The sequence below is a fragment of the Ascaphus truei genome, chromosome 12, assembly GCF_040206685.1.
Source record: "Ascaphus truei isolate aAscTru1 chromosome 12, aAscTru1.hap1, whole genome shotgun sequence".
Lineage (NCBI taxonomy): Eukaryota > Metazoa > Chordata > Amphibia > Anura > Ascaphidae > Ascaphus > Ascaphus truei.
The window spans coordinates 39,476,018-39,497,018 of NC_134494.1; positions in this window are offsets into that span (position 1 = coordinate 39,476,018).

Sequence of the window (21,001 nt, forward strand, 5' to 3'; positions counted from 1 at the left end):
CAGCTCCACGCGATGCGCACGCCGCAGCAGGTATGTGCGCTGCTGTTGGTTTTATTAATGTTGTTTTTCCTACACGATGCGGGTGCCGTCATGCGTCGTTTCGGGTATAGTAGTGGCCTAAGCTTCCCCCCTACATACTCCACTTCTCACCTGCACCCCCCCTACCCATTCTCTCTTAATCCCTTCGATCTCTGACCCACCCTCACTCTAAGCCTCCCTTTCTCTCACTCACTCTTCCCCACTATCCTTTCTCTTTTAATCCTCATGCCCATCTCTCACTCTTCTCCCCTCTATAGAGAAAGAAAACAAAGCGCAAATACTCTCATGTTGTAGTATGTAAAAAAAAATAAAAGTATTGTGTGCAGAGGTAAGAGATGTATTTACAAAAACAATGATAAAATATGCAATGGGTAAAACACTGTAACTGGCCAGAGTGGGACCACGATCTGCTGCTGCACGGTCCAGATCAGACCAGATAGTAAGTAGGTCACCGGTGACGTCCTCTCTGGAGGGAGATTATTGTCCGTGGCAGCCATTCATGTATCTCTCTCTCTCTCTCTGTCCGATCCGCTATGGGGGCTGTTCGCAAGTCCTCCAGAAGGAAAATGTTTGCTTGAGCGCTCCCCGGGCAGCGGAGCTGTTTCACCGGGCAGGGGGAACCTCCGAGCTATCGACACACCTCCAGTGACGTATACGGGTGAAGTCAGCCCTGTCAGACTGGCAAATACAAAATCCAATGTTCACAAATGTAGTGGAGACTCAAGCAAGTCTATGGCAATACTGCACAAAGCCTCAACCAGCACCAAGAAACATCCTACGGGTTCCGTGGCTGCGTGGCCACTCCCCCCTCTCTCATCTCCCCCCTCTCTCAATCTTCTCCCCTCTCTCTCTCTTCTCCCCCTGTCTCACTTTTCTCCCCCCTCTCTCACTACTCCCCCTCTCTCACGCTTCTCCCCCTATCGCCTACGCTGCTCCCTTCTCCTTCCTTTTATACCCCCCCACTCTTCTCATTTCTCTCACTCTTCTCACTCCCCTTCTCTCCCACTCCCCTCATCCCAAGCCCTCTCTTCCTGTAGTTGGGCCCGATGCGGTTCCTTATGCGGCGGCGGGGGGGATCCCACCCAGGCAGGGATTACGGAAGTTGGGCCTGACTTCCGGTCGGTTCTAACTTCCGTGCTAGGACCACCTGGGTGGGCTCCTGCCGTGCCGCTGCCTCCACCCCCTGCACCACCTCGTGGGGTGGGCCACAGGTAACCATCCCATGGGCCATACTATGCCCACCTCTGCCCTAGAGGCACCAATGGGTCATACTTCTACAATTCCCAGTATCACTAAGAGAAATACATACTATGGTCATACTCCTATTAGTTACATGTAGTTACATAGTTACATGTAGTTACATAGTTGCATGTAGTTACATAGTTACATGTAGTCACATAGTTACATAGTAGATGAGGTTGAAAAAAGACATGCGTCCATCAAGTTCAACCCATGCTAAATTTAGACGACAGATACCTATCCAATACCCGTACTTAGAGTATATTGATGCAGAGGAAGGCATATTGATGTTTTCTCGTATCATTAAGATGTTATTTGAAATTACTGCATTAATACAATTATTATCTTTCAGTGTGGCAAACGTATTGGCATCATTTGTCTTCCAAACCGTGGAAGTCAGGCTGAGACATTCCGTGTAAAACTGGAATGAGTATAAAGAAACGCACTGTACAAGTGCAGGAATTCTGGCAGCGGAGAGGCAAAATAATCTCATCGTAACGCAGAAGTCACGCGGACCTGTGTCACAGTCACTGACATTTCTAGCCAGATTTCCCAGGAAAAATAGGCTTAGAAAATCACTGTATGTGTGTTCCCTCCTAGACTGTTTGAATGTCACTTTCAAGCCCATGCTGCCCACAGCACACTATATTTTTCAGGAAACAGTAACCAAATGGCACAACTCCAGAAGTTAAGCGTCACAAATTATTCATGGAACTACCGTACGAGCTGGAATGGGAAGCGCAGGGGGGGAGGGAGGGGGGTGCGCCGATATACGGTAATACATTACATAAGACTTACACGGTATAAGAATTAGAGTTAAGTTATTGTCCCCGGAGAGGGCATTACTTGGGCATAAATACCCAGGGTGGAGGCGTTAATGGCCCATGAGATAAGAAAAGACCAAACTAGAACAAAACTCACAAACAGAACATCAACTCACATTTCCCATAACTCAACCTGAACTGTAAGTATGTCATGTATACATAGTATACATATAGAAATCATGTCATCAATTCCTCTGCTGCTATATTTGACTGAAGGTGCATCCTCTTCGACTCAGCCACCTGTGCTGAAGCAGGGATATCCTGAAAACCTGACCTGTTGGTGGCCCTTGAGGACTTGGGTTCCCCACCCCTGATTTAAACAGTGTTTATGTGAACTATTAATTTGACGCCTGTGTCTGTGATTTGGGATGTGGACCATCCCACTTATATTAATAGGAAACAGGGAGATACTGTATGTCAATATTTACTTCATCCAGACAAATGTGAGAGCCAAAATGCTACAGTATCATTTGTATTTGACAATTAGTTAAAACACATTAACGCAGAAGTCTGCACTGCTGAATATTTGGGGCGGATTTTGTTCTTCTTGTACCTGAACCTTGACCTCCAGGGACACCCATTTTCCGCTGTACTGACACAAGAGTGACTGTGGGGTAGGCTCACTCTTGCGACCAATAGAAATCTGCCATGTCATCACGAGATGACGTCACACGTCTCGATTGGTGACCTTGCAGCCACATTCGTAGTTTTTTTGTGTCAAACATCCACACAGGTCGGAGGACCCCACGGATCAGGCAAGTAAAGAAAAATACATTTAAAAACGGGTGTTGGGGGAAATCGATGCTTTTATACCCAGATTTACCTGCTTATTACTTTCATTCAGCACAGTTTCATAAATCTGGACCTAAGAGTTCAGCAACTAAAACATTTCCACATAAATATCTACATATATAATTTTACACTGGCTTTAAACAGCAATCCTGCTTTGCTTTTTTTGTTTTGTTATTGTTCTAGGACTGAAGCCGGTGTTCTCCGGAGCTGAACCGCTTTAATTTCAGCTCCACAGACCCCCTGCTTCCCGAGATACCTGCGTAGGTAGTCCCACTAACAGCTTTGGCTGTGTTACAGTATGTGGGGCTATCAAAATGGCGGCTTGAAATATCCCCTCGTCACGCGGGCCAATAGGATTCTGTGATGCCATTCCTTGTGTCTTCCTATTGATTATTATTACATGCCTGCTTCAGTTCCCTGACGAAGTAACTTGTTTTACGAAACGCGTTGGAAGGAGGTGTATTTGTATACGTCTGTATACTTTATTGTGGACATTCCAACATCCCACTCGTGGGAGTTATATACGAAACTCTCTGACCAGCCAGTATTGCCAGAGACGCGACGGACTTGATGTGACGTCATCAGAAGTCTCCTCCTAAGCCTGACACGTGGACGCAACGGAGCACCGGCATTCTTCTACACCGGTCAGAGTATTACTCTGCAAAGCCCCCTAGATGTGAATCCACAGAGACTAAGAGGAAGCTGAGACCGTCACCTGGAGGACGAGGAATTCGGTCCCATAACCCTGCAAGAACCCAAGCGATCTGGTGTAGAACAGATGCTGCTGTGGTAACATGTCCCTAACACGCCATGCCTAATTATTGATTGATGTACGTGCGATACCTACCTGCTGAAACTGTTCCACAATATATTTATTTATAATACACTATGAGGTTATGCGCTGTTTTCTCTTTTTCTTTTTGTTATTAGCGCAATGGTTTGCGGAGCCAATCCATGAAATCATCATCAGCAGCCTCATTCATTTCAATTGAATCACCAGGTTTTATATTATTTACTTGCTGTTAATCACTAAGCACTATATATGTCACTAAAATAACCACATTATTTCACTATATGGTGTAGTTTAAATATATGTATATACACTTATTTATGTATATTATATCAATACCTTGAGCGCGGATTGTGTTCACTTTTTATTCGCTGCTTCAGTTATATCACGCTATGCATGTGCAACATTGTAGCAACCATAAAATAATGTCCACTGGCTTGCAGAAGCCGCATGTAGCAGAAGGGCTGCGTGTAGCAGAGTGGCTACGTGTAGCAGAAGGGCTACGTGTAGCAGAGTGGCTGCGTGTAGCAGAGTGGCTACGTGTAGCAGAGTGGCTACGTGTAGCAGAAGGGCTACGTGTAGCAGAAGGGCTGCGTGTAGCAGAAGGGCTACGTGTAGCAGAGTGGCTACGTGTAGCAGAAGGGCTACGTGTAGCAGAAGGGCTGCGTGTAGCAGAAGGGCTGCGTGTAGCAGAAGGGCTGCGTGTAGCAGAAGGGCTACGTGTAGCAGAGTGGCTACGTGTAGCAGAAGGGCTACGTGTAGCAGAGTGGCTACGTGTAGCAGAAGGGCTACGTGTAGCAGAAGGGCTGCGTGTAGCAGAAGGTCTACGTGTAGCAGAGTGGCTACGTGTAGCCGAAGGGCTATGTGTAGCAGAGTGGCTACGTGTAGCAGAAGGGCTACGTGTAGCAGAGTGGCTACGTGTAGCCGAAGGGCTACGTGTAGCAGAGTGGCTACGTGTAGCCGAAGGGCTACGTGTAGCAGAGTGGCTACGTGTAGCCGAAGGGCTACGTGTAGCAGAGTGGCTACGTGTAGCAGAAGGGCTACGTGTATATCTTTTCAGAGAATGTAAACACATTAAGTGAAACTAAATGATACTGATAGGGTCACTGGCTACTATCTATGTCACTCATTAAAGGCTATTTTTAGTCCTCACACTCGCAGTTAGTTGCCAATTTTGAGGTGTCACATGTGGTAATAATGTGTTCCCCAGGATTGTGATTAATCTCGTGCAACGTGTGAAGACCAGAACATCTGATCAGAAACGTGCACGTCACATGAAAATATAAAACAGAGGCAGAATGTGACTGCGCTCACATATGGTAAGCAGAACACAGGCGCGTCAAGCAAGCGCAGGATCCCCAGGGAAACTCTTCTTATTATGCCTAAAATAAGATAAAAAGGTGACAGGAACAGTAACACACATAACATGACGGAAAAATTGATCAAAGCAGTGCTAAGGAACCCGCCGCTCTCCTTCCTGGATGGTGACGCATGCACGAAAAATACAAATATATACTAAATAATGAATTACTCAAAATATGTATAAAAAGAATATTTAAAAAAATAGGAACGGTGTCACCTTTCTTCATTATTTCATTGGGAAATATAAATTGCAATCGATAATGGCACCCTTTTTTACCCGATCAGTAATTCCACCTTGCTGTGAGTGAGGCTGCACCCCAAGCCCCAGTCACGAAGACTCTCAAATTATTGTGACCTTTATTCACTGATATGATCCTTCAGTGACCTACCTCCTCAGTGACACTCTACCACCCCCACCTCTCCCCCTCCTCCTCTGACACCTCTCCCCCTCCCTCTCTTACACCCCCACCTCTCCCCCTCTTACACCTCTCCCCCTCCCTCTCTTACACCCACACCTCTCACACTCCCGCTTACACCCCCACCTCTCCCCTCCCTCTCTTACACCTCTCCCCCTCCCCCTCTTACACATCTCCCCCTCCCTCTCTTACACCCCCACCTCTCCTCTCCCTCTCTTACACCTCTCCCCCTCCCCCTCTTACACATCTCCCTCTCTTACACCCCCACCTCTCCCTCTCACACCCCCATCTCCCTCCCTCTCTTACACCCCACCTCTCTCTCTCTCTTACACCCCCACCTCTCCCCCTCTTACACCTCTCCCCCTTCCTCTCTTACACCCCATCTATCCCCCTCTTACACCCCCACCTCTCCCCCTCTTGAACCCCCACCTCTCCCCCTCCCTTTCTTACACCCCCATCTTTCCCCCTCCCTCTCTTACACCCCGCCTTTCCCCCTCCCTCTCTTACACCCCACCTCTCTCCCTCCCTCTCTTACACTCCCACCTCTCTCCCTCCCTCTCTTACACCCCCACCTCTCCCCCTCCCTCTCTTACACCCCGCCTCTCCCCCTCCCTCTCTTACACCCACACCTCTCCCCCTCCCTCTCTTACACCCCGCCTTTCCCCCTTCCTCTCTTACACCCCACCTATCCCCCTCCCTCTCTTACACCCCACCTCTCTCCCTCCCTCTCTTACACCCCCACCTCCCCCCTAACCCCCTCTTTCACCCCCACCTCCCCCCTAACCCCCTCTTACACCCCCACCTCTCCACCTCCCTCTCTTACACCCCGCCTCTCCCGCTCCTGCTTTAACACCCCCACCTCTCCCGTCTCCCTCTATTACACACCCACCTTTCCCTTTTCCCTCTCTTACACCCCCACAGCCTACGCTCTCTCCCTATGGAATGTCCGTAAGGCCGCCAGCTCTGCGCGGAGACCAACCACATACCTCCCTGCAAAGCAAAGGCTAATCAGCGGCTTCACGCCTAGAAACCGACCAATTAGCAGCCTTGTGGGTAGGGAACAACCAATCAGAGGTGGAACAGTTATAAAAAAGTGGAGGAAAAAAAGGAAATGACCATCCCAGAATAAAAAAAAACCCCACAGGTGCCTTCCCCACGTGGTCCTCTTCGTATGCACGCACAGTTTCAGGTCTCTATGTGTCATGGTCCTGGAGCTATGGCTATTTTATTATTATAGCTACTTATAAAAAGGAAGCCATTAACACAGAGGACAGCAAAGAGCGCAATATGTGCGACGTTGAGGAGAATGCGTATAAAGTTTTAATGGGGTGATATTTCACCCAGAATGATCTAAATTTGGTCCAGGATCCTCCCCATTGTGTTCTAAACAATGTGGAGGAGAGGCAGATCTCTTACACGTGCTGTGGTCCTGCTCTCTGGTGCTTCCCATATGGGAGCAAATTAAAGATTGGCTTCAGAGGATTTTGGGCCTCACCATCCCACTGGACCCCTGGCTGTTCCTTCTAAACAGACCAATAGAGGGCATACCCAGATCACAGGGCAAACTAATAGCGCATTTCGCAACAGCAACGAGGTGTGCGATGACAGCATTATGGAAGCAAGCTGAAATCCCAACTATCCCTGTAATCAGAAACAGAATTTGGTCTGTATGCCAGATGGAAAAATTAACAAGTTCGGTTAATGATACTGGCGCTTAATTTCTAAAAGTCTGGACTATGTGGTTAGCACAAACAGACATCCCAGGGGCGGATGGTACTACAATTATGCTATGATTGTCTTGGAAACACATTCTCCACTGACCTAATATAATAATAAAAAAAAAAAAACATTTTAAAGCTAGACAATAGCCGGAAGGCATTAGCTGGTCTGTTGGCTCCAGATCAGTGGGCTCAGCCACGTGGGAGACATGCTCTAGAATTCTTGAAGAGAAGAAACGTGGATCAGAAGATTGATAAGCAGAGGATCGGACTCCCCCCCCCCCCACCCCACCCCACCCTCGTGCATTTTTGCAGTTTTTATGTGGCCGAGTTGTGTATATGTTTTTATTTTATGGCTTCATCGGCACGCGAGTATATTATTCATGGGCGCTGGGGAAAATTCCTCAAAAGAAGCTGCACCCACAGCGAAACGCTTAGGGCCGGTTGGAGGAGAGCTGAGATCGGGCAGGGAAGTTGTGGAAGTGACATCACCCCGACCAGCACGAAATGCGCAACGGTTACAGAGACGCTTGTGTGAGTTACCGTCAAGGAAGAACAGCTGAGTGATCCCGAGCACTGCTTTGATCAATTTTTCATTGTTCCATTATATTATGTTTGTGAATATTCCCGACACCTATAATCTTATTTAACGAGTAAATACAGGTTTACACTATGCATGTCCCCTTCTCAATTTCATTTTGAGGCATAATAATAAGAGTTTCTCAGGGAACCTTGAGCTTATTGGAAGAACCTATGTTCTGCTAGCCATATGTAAGCGCATTAGCATCGAAATACCATTTTATTGATTATAAGACATATTGCACTATATGTTTTTTATTCTTTGTATTTGGACGTGCTCCTGATTATCTCGCATTTGCATGTAGATATATCTGGAGCTCACAGCATGCAAACAAAATAATCACATATACGCCAGAAAAGGTTGGCAAAAAGCTGCTCAGACAAAATAAAAATTATTTTAAATTGAGTAGGGAGGACCACACCTTAAAGAGTCTTAGAAAGTAGCTCTGAACTCAATGCCACTGTCTGTTAAGGATGCTTGAATAGAAAGCACTTTTCAGCGGGTAAAACCAATCATGCAAGTCTTCATCTGAATAATGCATGAGCTCCAGCACTTAGCAATGATGCAGAGAGATATGACCCTCACGTTGCTTAGCAGGCTGGTCTGTCATTACTACCAGTCACTTCCACGGTCTTCCATGCAGCTCATCCCACCATTCTTTATTACATAATGTATACCAGAGTTGGGAGCTTTAAACTTTCTTTCAGCTGTTGCTATACAATGAGTGAATAGATTTGACTAATTTGATAGTTAATGTTATATTGTGCACTGACCATTTTGCTGGTCATAATGAAAACACGACATGGTATATTTTGGCATTATGCAGACTAATACTTGAAGTATGTAAATAGTGGCAGTATAAGCCTGGCTCTATAAAATACAGATACAATACATTTCTTGACAAAAAAAACCCAAGAAATATACTTTTTTTAAATACCGTTTCCCCTTTTACTCTGCGCCCTGATGGCAGGGGTGGAGGCGTGGGACTCCTCTCCTCTCTCTGCCATTACCGTGCCCTTCCTATTCCTCCATCTCTTGCTTTCCCCTCCTTTGAGGCTCACATTGTCCAGATCTTCTCTCCTCTCCCTGTCCACGTGGTGGTCATCTATGACCCACCTACCTCTACTCATCCCCCTTCTGTCTTTCTCTCCCTTTGAATCCTGGCTCTCCTTCTTTCTCTCCTCCGACTCCCCTACTCTTCTCCTTGGGGACTTCAACTGCCACATTGATGACCCCTCTCTCTCCCTTGGGCTTCCCGCTTCCTCTGCCTAACCTCTTCTTTTGGCCTTCCCCAATGGACTTCATCCAGCACCCACAAGGATGGCCACTACCTGGACCTTGTTTTCGCTAAAAACTTTTTTCTCTCTGATTTCTCCATTTCCCCCTTTCCTCTCTCTGACATCAATTTATCTAATTTTCTCTATCTCACGTCTCCCCTTTTACACCTACCCCTCATTTCTGTAGAGACCTGCGCTCTATTTACCTACCAGCTTTTGATTCCACTTTACGCTCCTCCCTCTCCTCTCTCAGCTCAGCCAAGGACTCTGACAACCTGGCCAGGAACTACAACCCTGCTCTATCCTCCACTCTTGATCTACATGCCCTGCTTTCTCTCTGCTGTTCTCGCCCTTCTAACCCCAGACCCTGGCTACATTCCCACACGTGCACGCTGCATTCCTGCACTTGCTTCTCTGAACGCTTCTGGAGGAAATCTCATTCACTCGCAGACTTCCTTCACTACAAATGTATCCTATTCTGTTTTAACTCTGCCTTCTTCCAGGCCAAAGAAGCCTACTTTTCTTCACTAATCAACACTCACAAGTCAAACCCACGCCGTCTTTCTCTGTCTTTGGCTCTCTACTCAGACCACCATGTGGTACCTGTTTTTTTCCTCCATTTCCCCTTAGGACTTTGTTGACTATTTAAGGGAAAAGGTGGAATCCATATATCAGGACATCCCGTCCACCTCTTCCTAACTCTCCTGCTGCCTTCCTCTACTCTTTTTCCGCTGTCACAGAGGAGTATGTGTCATTGCTGATCTCCTCTTCTCCCTCATCCACCTGCCGTCTTGACCCCATTCCCTCACATCTCCTAAAACCTCTTGCTCCTACTATAATCCCTACACTCACACATTTTCAACTCCTCCATCTACTCTGGTACCTTTTCCTCCTCCTTCAAACATGCAACAGTTATACCATTACTCAAAAACAGCAAGCTTGAACCTATCTGTCTCTCTACCTATGTCTCCCTCCTTCCTTTTGCTGCTAAACTCCTTGAACGTCTTGTATTCTCTCGCTTGCTCCATTTTCTCAACACCTATTCTCTCCTAGACCCTCTACAATCTGGCTACCACCCTCTTCTCCTTCACATTTTCCATACTCTTGTTATCCATAACAGAACTCCATCCTAGATTTCCTCTTACCTCTCCCAACGTACTTTCAGTGTCTCGTTTGCTAACACCTCCTCCTCCATCGATCTCTGTGGGGGTACCCCAGGGTTTGTCCTGGGACCTCTTTTCTTTTCTCTTTACACACTCTTTAGGTGACCTTATCATACCTTTTGGGTTCAAATATCACATCTATTTTTATGACACACAAATTTACTTTTCAACCCCTGACCTTAAACCTGCTGTACAGACCAAAGTTTCTGAATGTCTCTCCGCTATATCATCCTGGATGGCCCTCCGCCGACTCAAACTTAACATGACAAAAACAGAGCTCCTTATACTTCCTCCCAAACCTCGTCCTACTAACTCTTTCAACATTACTGTTAGAAGCACTATCATACACCCAGTATCACAAGCACACTGCCTAGGGGTCACATTTGACTCCTCCCTCACATTCAAAATGTAGCTAAAACCTGTAGTATTTTTCCTGCATAACAGTGCAAAGATATGCCCTTTCCTCTGTTGCTCTACTGCTAAAACTCTGACACAAAACCTCATTCTCTCCTGTCTCGACTATTGTAATCTACTGCTGTCTGACCTTCCTGACTATCATCTGTCTCCCCTACAAACTATGCTAAGCACTGCTGCCAGAATCCCTTTACTCTTTCCTAAATCTCTCAGCATCTCCCCTGCTGAAATCCCTCTCCTGGCTTCCTATCAAATCCCGTTGGCGCTGACTTCATCAGCGGTGTGATGAGTCAGCTGACGAAACGCATAGGGCACACGTCATCACGCTAGTCTGATCAGCTGTAGTGAGGATTTCCCTGGCTGAGGCTCTTGGAGGCTAAAGGGACTGTGCAATTTCAAATCATTTGGCGGTAAACCAAATTTCACCAGTGTGGAGGTGTAACGTACGTGCTAACCACAAACCTGGACCGGACCGCCGGGCTGAGGTGGGGATAGATATACACCGACCTTAGACCACGAAGCCTGATCCGGGTTGCGAATTCGGTGGTCGTACATAGCAGGGTCGGGACTGGAGAAGGCCGGATAATCCGTGGACAAGCCGGGGTCAGGATTGGAGAAGGCTGGGTAAACGATATCCATGCTGGGGTTCGGCAACAGGACGCTTGAGCGAAGGTGCTCCAACAAAGACAGGAACAGGAACGGGGGATCCAGTGTATCAGCACAAAACAGCACCCCCTAGCCAGGTACAGCTGTGAGTAGTGGAGACCACTGGGAGCAGGAGATTGCAGCAGGTATCAGGAACAACGATGCAGGCCTCTGCAATGGAGAGTATGCAGCAGGTAACAGGAAGCACCGATGCAGGCCTCTGCAGGAGAGATAGGGGATCCAGTACATCAGCACAAACAGCACCCCCTAGCCGGGTACAACTGTGAGTAGTGGACGCCACTGGAAGCAGAAGATTGCAGCAGGTATCAGGAACAATGATGCAGGCCTCTGCAGGTAAGATGCCTTCTATGCCTTAAAAAGAGCATTTATGTTGTCTTTCACAGCTAGGAAAAGAACCGGGGTCATAATGAAATGCCTTTTAATTTCGTCCATAATATTTCAGCGCAAATTGGACGGCAGCACTTTCCTGCCCCTAGTGCCATCATAATTAACCACCTTAAACCACCGAAGATACAGCTCATAACTGACATGGTGTTTCATAATGAGAAGGGCTAGTATGGTCACATTTCCTGCGCTTCTGGGAAAGTATTTCTCCCGTATGCTCTGCGGGAGGTCTGTTAGCGTCATGTCTGGGATCGTGTAAGGATCAAGTTGCATTTGAAGCTGTGCTCTGCTGGGTGCTGCGGGTCGTGCAGCAGGTGTGCTTATTTCACTGGGTGAGGATAGATGGTCTGTGGGTCTTTGCATTTGAACCTGTACACCTCTGGGTGCAGCGGGTGTTTGTTGAAGATGTGTGCTTCTGTGAGTGAGCGAGGGTTGAGTGTCTGGTAGGATGCTTTCCTCTGGTGGTGTGCGTTGTCTTGGCGGCATGCAGGCCTATTCCAAAGAAGAAGAAGGTGCAGGTGGTGGATGGTGTTCCTCCAGGTCCCACCAATGTCATTGTCAATGTTGCCCCTGCCCCTCTGCATCCCCTCCATTCTCTACAAAAGTTGATCCAACTTTACCTCCATTCTTTCCCTGTATTACTGTGTTGTTTTACAAATTCTTCCGTAGTCACTTAAAAATTCCAGTATGCGACCTTTGGAGCTCGGGCTGACAAAGGGTGTGTCACGCTGCGCTCACCACAAACAGGACGGAAGACCGCGGGGCTGAGGTGGGGATTGATAGGCACCGACCCACAACCACGCAGTCCTGTCCGGAATGCGTAGTCCTAGTCGTACCGCGTCGTAGGGTTGGAGAGGTCAGGGTAGTCAGGGTACTTGCCGTGTTCCAGGGTTGGAGAGTCCGGGTAGGTAGAGTTTCGTAGCCAAGGTCCTGGGTAATAGAAGGTAGAGTAGTCGAGTAACGAAGCCGGGGTCAAAGTGCTGGAGAGTGTAGAAATCCAAGTAACAGGCAGGGTCAAACAGGTCAGACAAAGTTCAAGACAAAACTAGACAGCAGCGGTGAGCACAATGCATAAACAGGAGTTTATGCTCAGCAATGAAGGACAGGCAGAAGCAGGTATATATGTGGGAAGGGTCCAATTACCTTGCAGGGGTGTGTACTGGTCCACCAATGGTGTCAGAGAGACACTGATCAAAAACAGCTTGCAATTAGGCTTTCCTGATGCTAGGTCTGGTTGCCGGGCAACCCGCGCGCGTGCGCGATGCGCGTCGCGACGTGATGACGTCATGCGGTTTACTCAGCAAGTCTCCGCCTGTGGGAGGCTCCAGCAGCTCCCTCACGTTCTCCTGCTTCCTGGTTGCCGAGCAACCCGTGCGCGTGCGCGATGCGTCTCGCGGAGCTCCGCCATCACGCCGCTGCGCCTGCACTGTCCTGGCAGTGCGTGGGCGCATGACTCTGCCCCGTGGTGCTTCCCTGAGTCGGTCTCCGCGCGGATCAGAGGCAAGTGTGACAGGGTGTGAGGGTGGAGTAGTGTTCTCTCTCTAAGAGGTTGGGTGATCGGGGGGGGGGTCATCGGTGGGACAGGGGAAGTCTTGTTCTGCTTCAGTTGTCAGAGGGCCGTCTGGTTGTGCATCAGTGCGGCAGGGGACGTCTGGTTCGGCTTCTGTTGTCATACGGCCGTCTGGTTGTGCATCAGTGGGGCAGGGGACATCTTGTTCATGTTCTGTTGTCATAGGGCCGCCTGGTTGTGCATCAGTGCAGCAGGGGATGTCTGGTTCGGCTTCTGTTGTCAGGTGGACGTCTGACTGTGCATAGGTGGTGCTGGGGACTTCTTGTTCATCTTCAGCTTGGGTAGACCGAGGGTCGTCTGGTTCAGCAACGTTCGCTTGAACCCATTCAATGTCCTTATTTATGACGGTTCCAATTTTCTACCTGCAAAAGCCCGGCCCTGGATGTTTTGCCTTGGGAACTTTTAGTGCCTTTTCTTTAGGCACCGTCGGCTTTCTGGCCATCTTTGCCTTTGGCACGCAGACAGCTGCTGCATTTCTCTTTCTATTCTCAGGGACAGCAGCAGTTAGCCGCTTGTTGCGCGGGTAGAATTGGGACTGATCCATGTCAAAAGATTAAGCACAATATAGTATCTAGACAGAAGGCAGTTGTCTCAGAGACAGATCAGCCATTGTGGAGGAGATCCATTTTGGTTGACCTTTTATGCACTGCATCCCCCGACTCGATGGTACAGGTGTTACAAGAGGGTGTAAACATTAACGTTACGTGACAAATGCTGTGCGTACTTTACTGTACGTTCACTGCGCTTTGTTACATTTCTTTTCAAAAGCAGCAGTGCCCAGAACAGTTATTTCAAAAGAGGTGGGAATAAGAATACGGCAGATGTACCTGAACAAATAAGCCATATCCAAGCCTGGTTTAATAGCTCGGGCCTTGACGTCACTCATAGCTGTGTCTGCTATCATGCCCATGCAAAGACAAACGTTAAAAAGAGGATTCGCTTGTCAGAGCAGAGTAAGTACTGTACTGTATAGACAGTCTGTATATTATTGAATAAAACATTATTGTTTTGGTTCCCTCCTTTCTCCATTATCCTCTCTCGCTCCTTTCTCCCTCATCCCCCTCCCTCTTCCTCCTTTTTCCTTCGTTTCTTATAACAATTTCTGGGTCAATTATGTAGAAATAAAAAATGTTTATCCGTTGTCATATTTAACTTCAGTCGTGTGTCAAATACGTATGCACACTTGTAATCGTTCACGTTTTGGTACGATTGTAGGGAGGCAAAGCGGCTTGTGGATGAGATCAGCAATTCCAATGATGAACGTTGTGCTGCCACAGTTAAAGAAGTCCAGCATCAGGAGAATGAGACGTGAATTGGGCTGGAAGTACAGACGTGTCAAGTAAAGTGTTTTAATGCAATATTGTATAATGCAATAATAGTGTTGTTGTTCAGTATGCACATGTGCGAGTTAACAGAACCTGTACAATTCTATCTTGTCACTACAGAGTGTATCCAATGATAAGGGAGCCCAACAAGATTAAGAGAGTACAGCAAGTGAAAGCTTGGATCGATAGTGGGGAAACTTTTGACAATGTAATATTTTCAGATGAGACATCAGTTGCCCTAGAAAGATTTTCCACTTTTGCCTTTTACATAAAAAAAGTCTATCCCTGAAGCCACATCCCAAGCACCCACTCATGGTCCATGTATGGGGTGCTATCTCTAGACTTGGACCAGGGTCCATAATCACATTTGATGGTAATTAGCAGTTTATCATTTTTGGTAATGAAATTTTATGTGTCATAATAATGTACTGTATGACATTATATCCCTTTTTCTGTACAGGAATCATGGATACAAAAAAAATTCAAGAAGAGATTATAGACTCCATAGCTGACCATATTCAGGCTCAGTTCCCATCTCGTCATCAGTTCTTACCGGATAATGACCCAAAACATAGTGCCTCCCTGCCCATATTCACGCATGCAGATTTAACTGGGGGATGACTCCCCCAGAGTAAGTGCTGCATTTTAACTGTTTCTTGATCATTTCTACTGTATGGATATTTACTCTTACATCCCCTTTTTTGTAATAAGGGAATAAAGTGCGCGCTGTCCCAGCCATCTCCATTGATTCCAAACAGGGATGGTTATCCCTCTCCTGCTCCTTTTCTCCCATGGTCAGCGGGATAAACCAGGACATATAAAACAAAAAAAGGGCACAAAAAAGGAAAAACACAAGCTATATATAGCAAGTATCTATAGCAAGTGTCTATAGCAAGTATATAGCTAACATATATACCAAGCATATATACCAAGCATATATAGCAAAGATATATAGCAAGCATATACTGTATAGCAAGGATATATACCAAAGTACAAAAACTGACTTCTGTAATAATTTTGACCCTGGATTTACAAATGACAGAGTTCTGAGAATAAGACCCATCCTGCTGTGTGAAGCCATGTAAGACAACACCAACAGTATAAATAACTATGGAATTGCACCAACAGACTGATGTTTTGCGCTCACAATTTATATTATCTACGTCTGTCATGATTTCTACAATCTGAAGTCCAACCCTCCAAGTCGGAACTTTATACTGTTATACTATTAGAGCTTATAACAGTGAAGCCGTTCAATATTTTGTCCTAGATGGGACAGACACCTTCTCCCTGCTGATGGCAAAAGTTTAATACTGTTAGAAATGATATCCGGAGTGTATGATTGGTTATAATAACAGCTGTTGGAGGAGGATATCTTAAGTAAAGGGGTGTGATTAACACCTAATAATAGTGGCTGAGATAGATTACAGACAGCTGTTGGTAAGAAAAAGATTTGTGACGATAGCTCAGATAAAGTTTGAGCGCCTTATATGAAAGATGGTATATGGTATATACTCCGTAAACGTAAAAAATTCAATATTGATATAGCCACAATTTCTGAAGCCAGACTCCCTGGACAAGGGTAACGTACTGTCTTAAACCCTAACCACTCGGCTCGCTTTCACCTATACTATTCCAGCGGTGATAGTTTTAACAGAGCCGTAGCTTTCATGCTGAAATCTAGTCTAAAGAAATTTGTCACCTGCTTCCAACCGATTTCAGACCGAATCGCCGTATTAGAGCTTGCCAGCAAAATACCAACGACCATTATTGGGGTCTACGCCCCAGCACAGATCAGCAATGATGAAGACAAAGACACATTTTACGAGGAGTTACAGCAGATTTTGAACTCATATGAAGGTGGGAATCATCTGACAAGAATTATATGAAAGATGCTATTCAGGCGATCCAGACAGACAAAGACACATGTTGAGGCCTTATTCAGCGATAACACTGAGAACAGGAAATGCTCACGGAGGTTTGTTTTTCTCTGCATCAAAACTTAGCAGAATTGCAGATCAGTTAGGACAAGAATTCATCTAGACAGGACATTTGAAGGATGGAATGACAAGTCGCCATCTATGAGAACACATGTAACAACTTGATTTATATACCATACATCTGTGAATACTCAGGGAAATAAACGTTTCTTTATGTGCCAAACCCGAATGCTGACATTTCAATCTTAGGAGAAGATATGATGGTAAATGACTTTTAACAAATACCATAAATGTTTTCTCCCAGAAAAAGCCTTAAACACACAGAATAAGTCAACTGCACGCTTGAGAAAGGTCTATATCATTGCGCAATGACGTGAAAATAGAATTGGAAATCAGAGTTAAATGGTTATGTAATACAAATAAACAATGTTCACTGAACTATAGGATTTATTGTCATTTGAAAAAATATCTGTAAGTATTCAAAGGAAAAGCAACATATGTATATTCCGTCTATCATTATAGTTGGTTTATAATTTAGGCTTCCAACAGTAATTACAACAGCCTGAAGTCCACGGAAAGATATAATTACTGGAAACTGTTCATGTGTAAGTGGTATCCCCAGCCTGAATCACAAATTATATCATTACTATGAAATCGTGCCATGGCACAGAGCAGAATTTTCATGAAGAAAAAATTCTAGGTGGGATATACATTACTGAACTGACTGCGTACAGTAGCATGACAGCTAATTGGTCAAATAGAGACACACAAATGATTATATTAATTCAAGTCCGTATTTTAAAGCAGCAATTCTGTATTTTGATCCTTTTTTTTACAGGAAGTTACTGGCAGTACTTACTGGTTTCTCCTGGGGGATTTAAATGACCATCCAATAGGAAGCCGCAACGGATGACACTTCTGCTTCCTATTGGCTCCCGTGGCCCACAAGATTTAAACAGCCATCTTGTTTTCCCCAGGAGGGGCGGAGACGCTCAGAACAAGGGAGCTGAAAATAATGTGGTTCCGCTGCAGGAGGGCCGCCCCCCTCCCTTCCCCCCCCCCCCCCTGGTCCCCATGTTGCAAAATATAAAAGGGGTAAAAAAAATAACAAAGCTCTGGGATTGCATGAAATTTGTTTAGTAACCCAAATTCATCATTATTATTTTTTCTAGACAGGGTTGTAGGTTTTTTTTTTTTTTGTTTTTTTACAGGGGTTATTTGCTGAAAAGGATTGCCCAGTATTAATGAATAAGATAACCAAGAAAGGGAAAAGACAGGGTTACCTTAGACTTTTCCGGAAGTCTCAAAATCCATGTCAGATAATCAGGAGTCCAAATTCCTTCGGAGCATAAAAAGGCGAAGTATAGAAAACATATAGTGCAATATGTGTTTTAATCAATAGAATGGTGTTTACATGCTAATGTGCTCACATATGGTAAGCAGAACACAGACTCTTCAAATAAGCTTAGGATTTCAAGAGAAATTCTTATTTTTATGCCACAAAATAAAATTGAGGAGGGGACATGTATAGTGTAAACCTGTATTTATTCAAATAAGATTATAGCTATCAGAAATATTCCCAAACATAATATAATGGAAAAGTCAAAAATCGATCAAAGCAGTGCTCAAGATCACTCAGCTGTTCTTCCTGAATGGTGACTCACACAAGTGCGAATGGAGGAATTTTACGTACAGGTTCGCACGAACCGGTGCGAACCGGCTGAATCCTTATACTGGGTTTTCCCCCTCCGAGGAGCTGCATTTGAGTGACAGCGGGAGGCGGTTACATCAGGCCTGGGCATGACCAATCATGAGCCAGACCTGGTGCCCTCCTCCTGGCAATACTTAAACGCAGGGCCGTCCCAAATTCAGTAGTGACTTCAACCACTTGAAGAAGGCAGGTCACACGTTAGAGAGGCTGATTATTGGGCCTTCTCCAGTCCTCTTCCCTCCGGGGAGAGTGAGTGTCGACCATATCTCTGTCTCTGCTAGGGAAGCAGGGAAGAGCTAGGACAGCTGCGGGTGCCCTTGGCCTGAAGTGACGGTCCAGGGACCATCCTCAGTGAGAGCTGTGAGACTGCATCGGGCAGAAGCCTGCCGTGTAACTGTGCTGTACAGAAGAGATAATAAACCGTTCCTGTTATACCTCCTGCCTGGTGCGTGACCTTACTGGGGGAGAGGTAATTGTTCTACCATGGGAGATCACCTTCAGTTCCTGGAGCCTACGGCAGATGGAGGCGCTGCACTGCTAAAGAATATGTAGGGTATGAACCCCAGAAGCCTACATATTCTTTAGCAGTGCAGTGCCTCCATCTGCCGTAGGCTCCAGGAACTGCAGGTGATCTCCCACGGTAGAACAATTACCTAGTCCTGCGTCCCCACTACTATTGGTGGACGACTCAGCCCTCCTGTTACCAGCAGGTATCATGCACCACACATTTAGTAATTGCCAAATCTCCCACCGGGTAGGGGAAACACAAGTTACATTCCCCCACCCAAATCGCAGAACAGACGCTTTGACAGTTATAGCATGACCCCCCCCCCTTAGGGATTTTGGATGTGTGTTGCTTTTGTGTTTTATGTGATTTTGTGTTTTTTTGCGTTGGGCTTTTTTGACCACACCCCAACAGGACTAGTGAATTATAGAATTATAGAGTTTGTTTTATTTATTTTTGTTTGTACTGGGTGAGCTCACCGTGACACATAGAACTGAATAACAAGAATAATGCCACATTAGGGACTGGTTGTCTCCCTTTTGCCCAGTCACCTTCTGCTTTCTCATTGCATCACAAACGCCATGAAAAAAATATCCTTTCATATCCATCAAGTGGAACAACTTGGTTTTGATTGTGAACAGGAGGTAAGTAGGAATTTAGAACAGTGTAATGCAGTTGATGTGGTCTTTTTAGATTTTGCAAAGGCTTTTGATGCGGTTCCACACAAGAGGCAGGTGTACAAAATAAAGCAAATTGGACTCAGTACAAATATATGCACCTGGATTGAAAACTGGTTGAAGGACAGACAGACAGACAGAGGGTTGTCATAAATGGAACTTTTTCAGGTTGGGCTAAAGTCGTAGGTGGAGTACCTCAAGGATCGGTACTGGGACCCCTGCTTTTTAACTTGTTTATTAATGACCTTGAGGTTGACATAGGGAGCAAAGTCTCCATCTTTGTTGATGACAGTAAATTGTGTAAGGTAATAGAATCAGAGTCGGATGTAATTTCTCTCCAGAAGGACTTGGAGAGACTGGAAACTTGGGCAGGTAAATGGCAGATGAGGTTTAATACAGATTAATGTAAGGTTATGCATTTGGGAAGCAAGAGTAAACAGGCGACTTACAAGTTAGTTGGGGATATATTAGGGGAATTTTTGATGGACAGCACACAGAACCCCAGCAAGCTCATTATAGGAACCCCTGAGCTCCCACAAAATATATGTGTATATAAGTGTCAAAAAGGAGAGCTATTGAGCGTGGCAAATGTACAGTATACAACAAGCGAAAGAGAAGCCCAATGCTACATCAAATATGACAAAAATACACAGTAAAATACTTATATATTCTCTTGAAAAATGGTCATTTAGTTTAACCCTTTGGCCAAAGCATTGTAAGCCATGACAAGGCAGACCCAGTTCACAGGTCCTAACACTACCAGATCAAATACTAAAATACCTCTATTAGGATTACAATTCTCATTTACCTCGATTGGGAGGGAGAAAGACCAACATTGGATCTATATCCAGTAGAATGAAAAAGACCTACTGACTTGGGAAGTGGGGAACGGCGGGCTTAAAACCCTGGGAAGGAGGAGCCGCTAACCTCCAACAGCTGAGACAGCTGAAAATAAGTTAACTAACAACACACAGAACCCCAGCAAGCTCATTATAGAAACCCCTGAGCCCCCACAAAATATATATGTATATAAGTGTCAAAAAGGAGAGCTATTGAGCGTGGCAAATGTATTCAATAAGCGACAGAGAAGCCCAATGCTACATCCAATATGACAAAAATACATAGTAAAATACTTATATATTCTTTTGAAAAAGGGTCATTTAGTTTAACCCTTTGGCCAAAGCATTGTAAGCTATCCTTGATGGAGAAGGATTTAGGAGTGGTTGTAGACTGCAGGCTTAGCAAAAGTGCCCAAAGTCATGCAGTGGCTGCAAAGGCAAACAAGATCTTATCTTGCATTAAACGGGCAATGGATGGAAGGGAAGTGAACATAATTATGCCCCTTTACAAAGCATTAGTAAGACCACACCTTGAATATGGAGTACAATTATGGGCACCATATAGTTACATAGTTACATAGTAGCTGAGGTTGAAAAAAGACGTAGGTCCATCAAGTTCAACCTATGCTAAATTTAGACAACAGATACTTTATCCAATATCTATACTTACTTATTGATCCAGAGGAAGGCAAACAAAAAACCCCAGTGTCATATCATCCAATGATATCTCATAAGGGGAAAAATAAATTCCTTCCTGACTCCAAGAATTG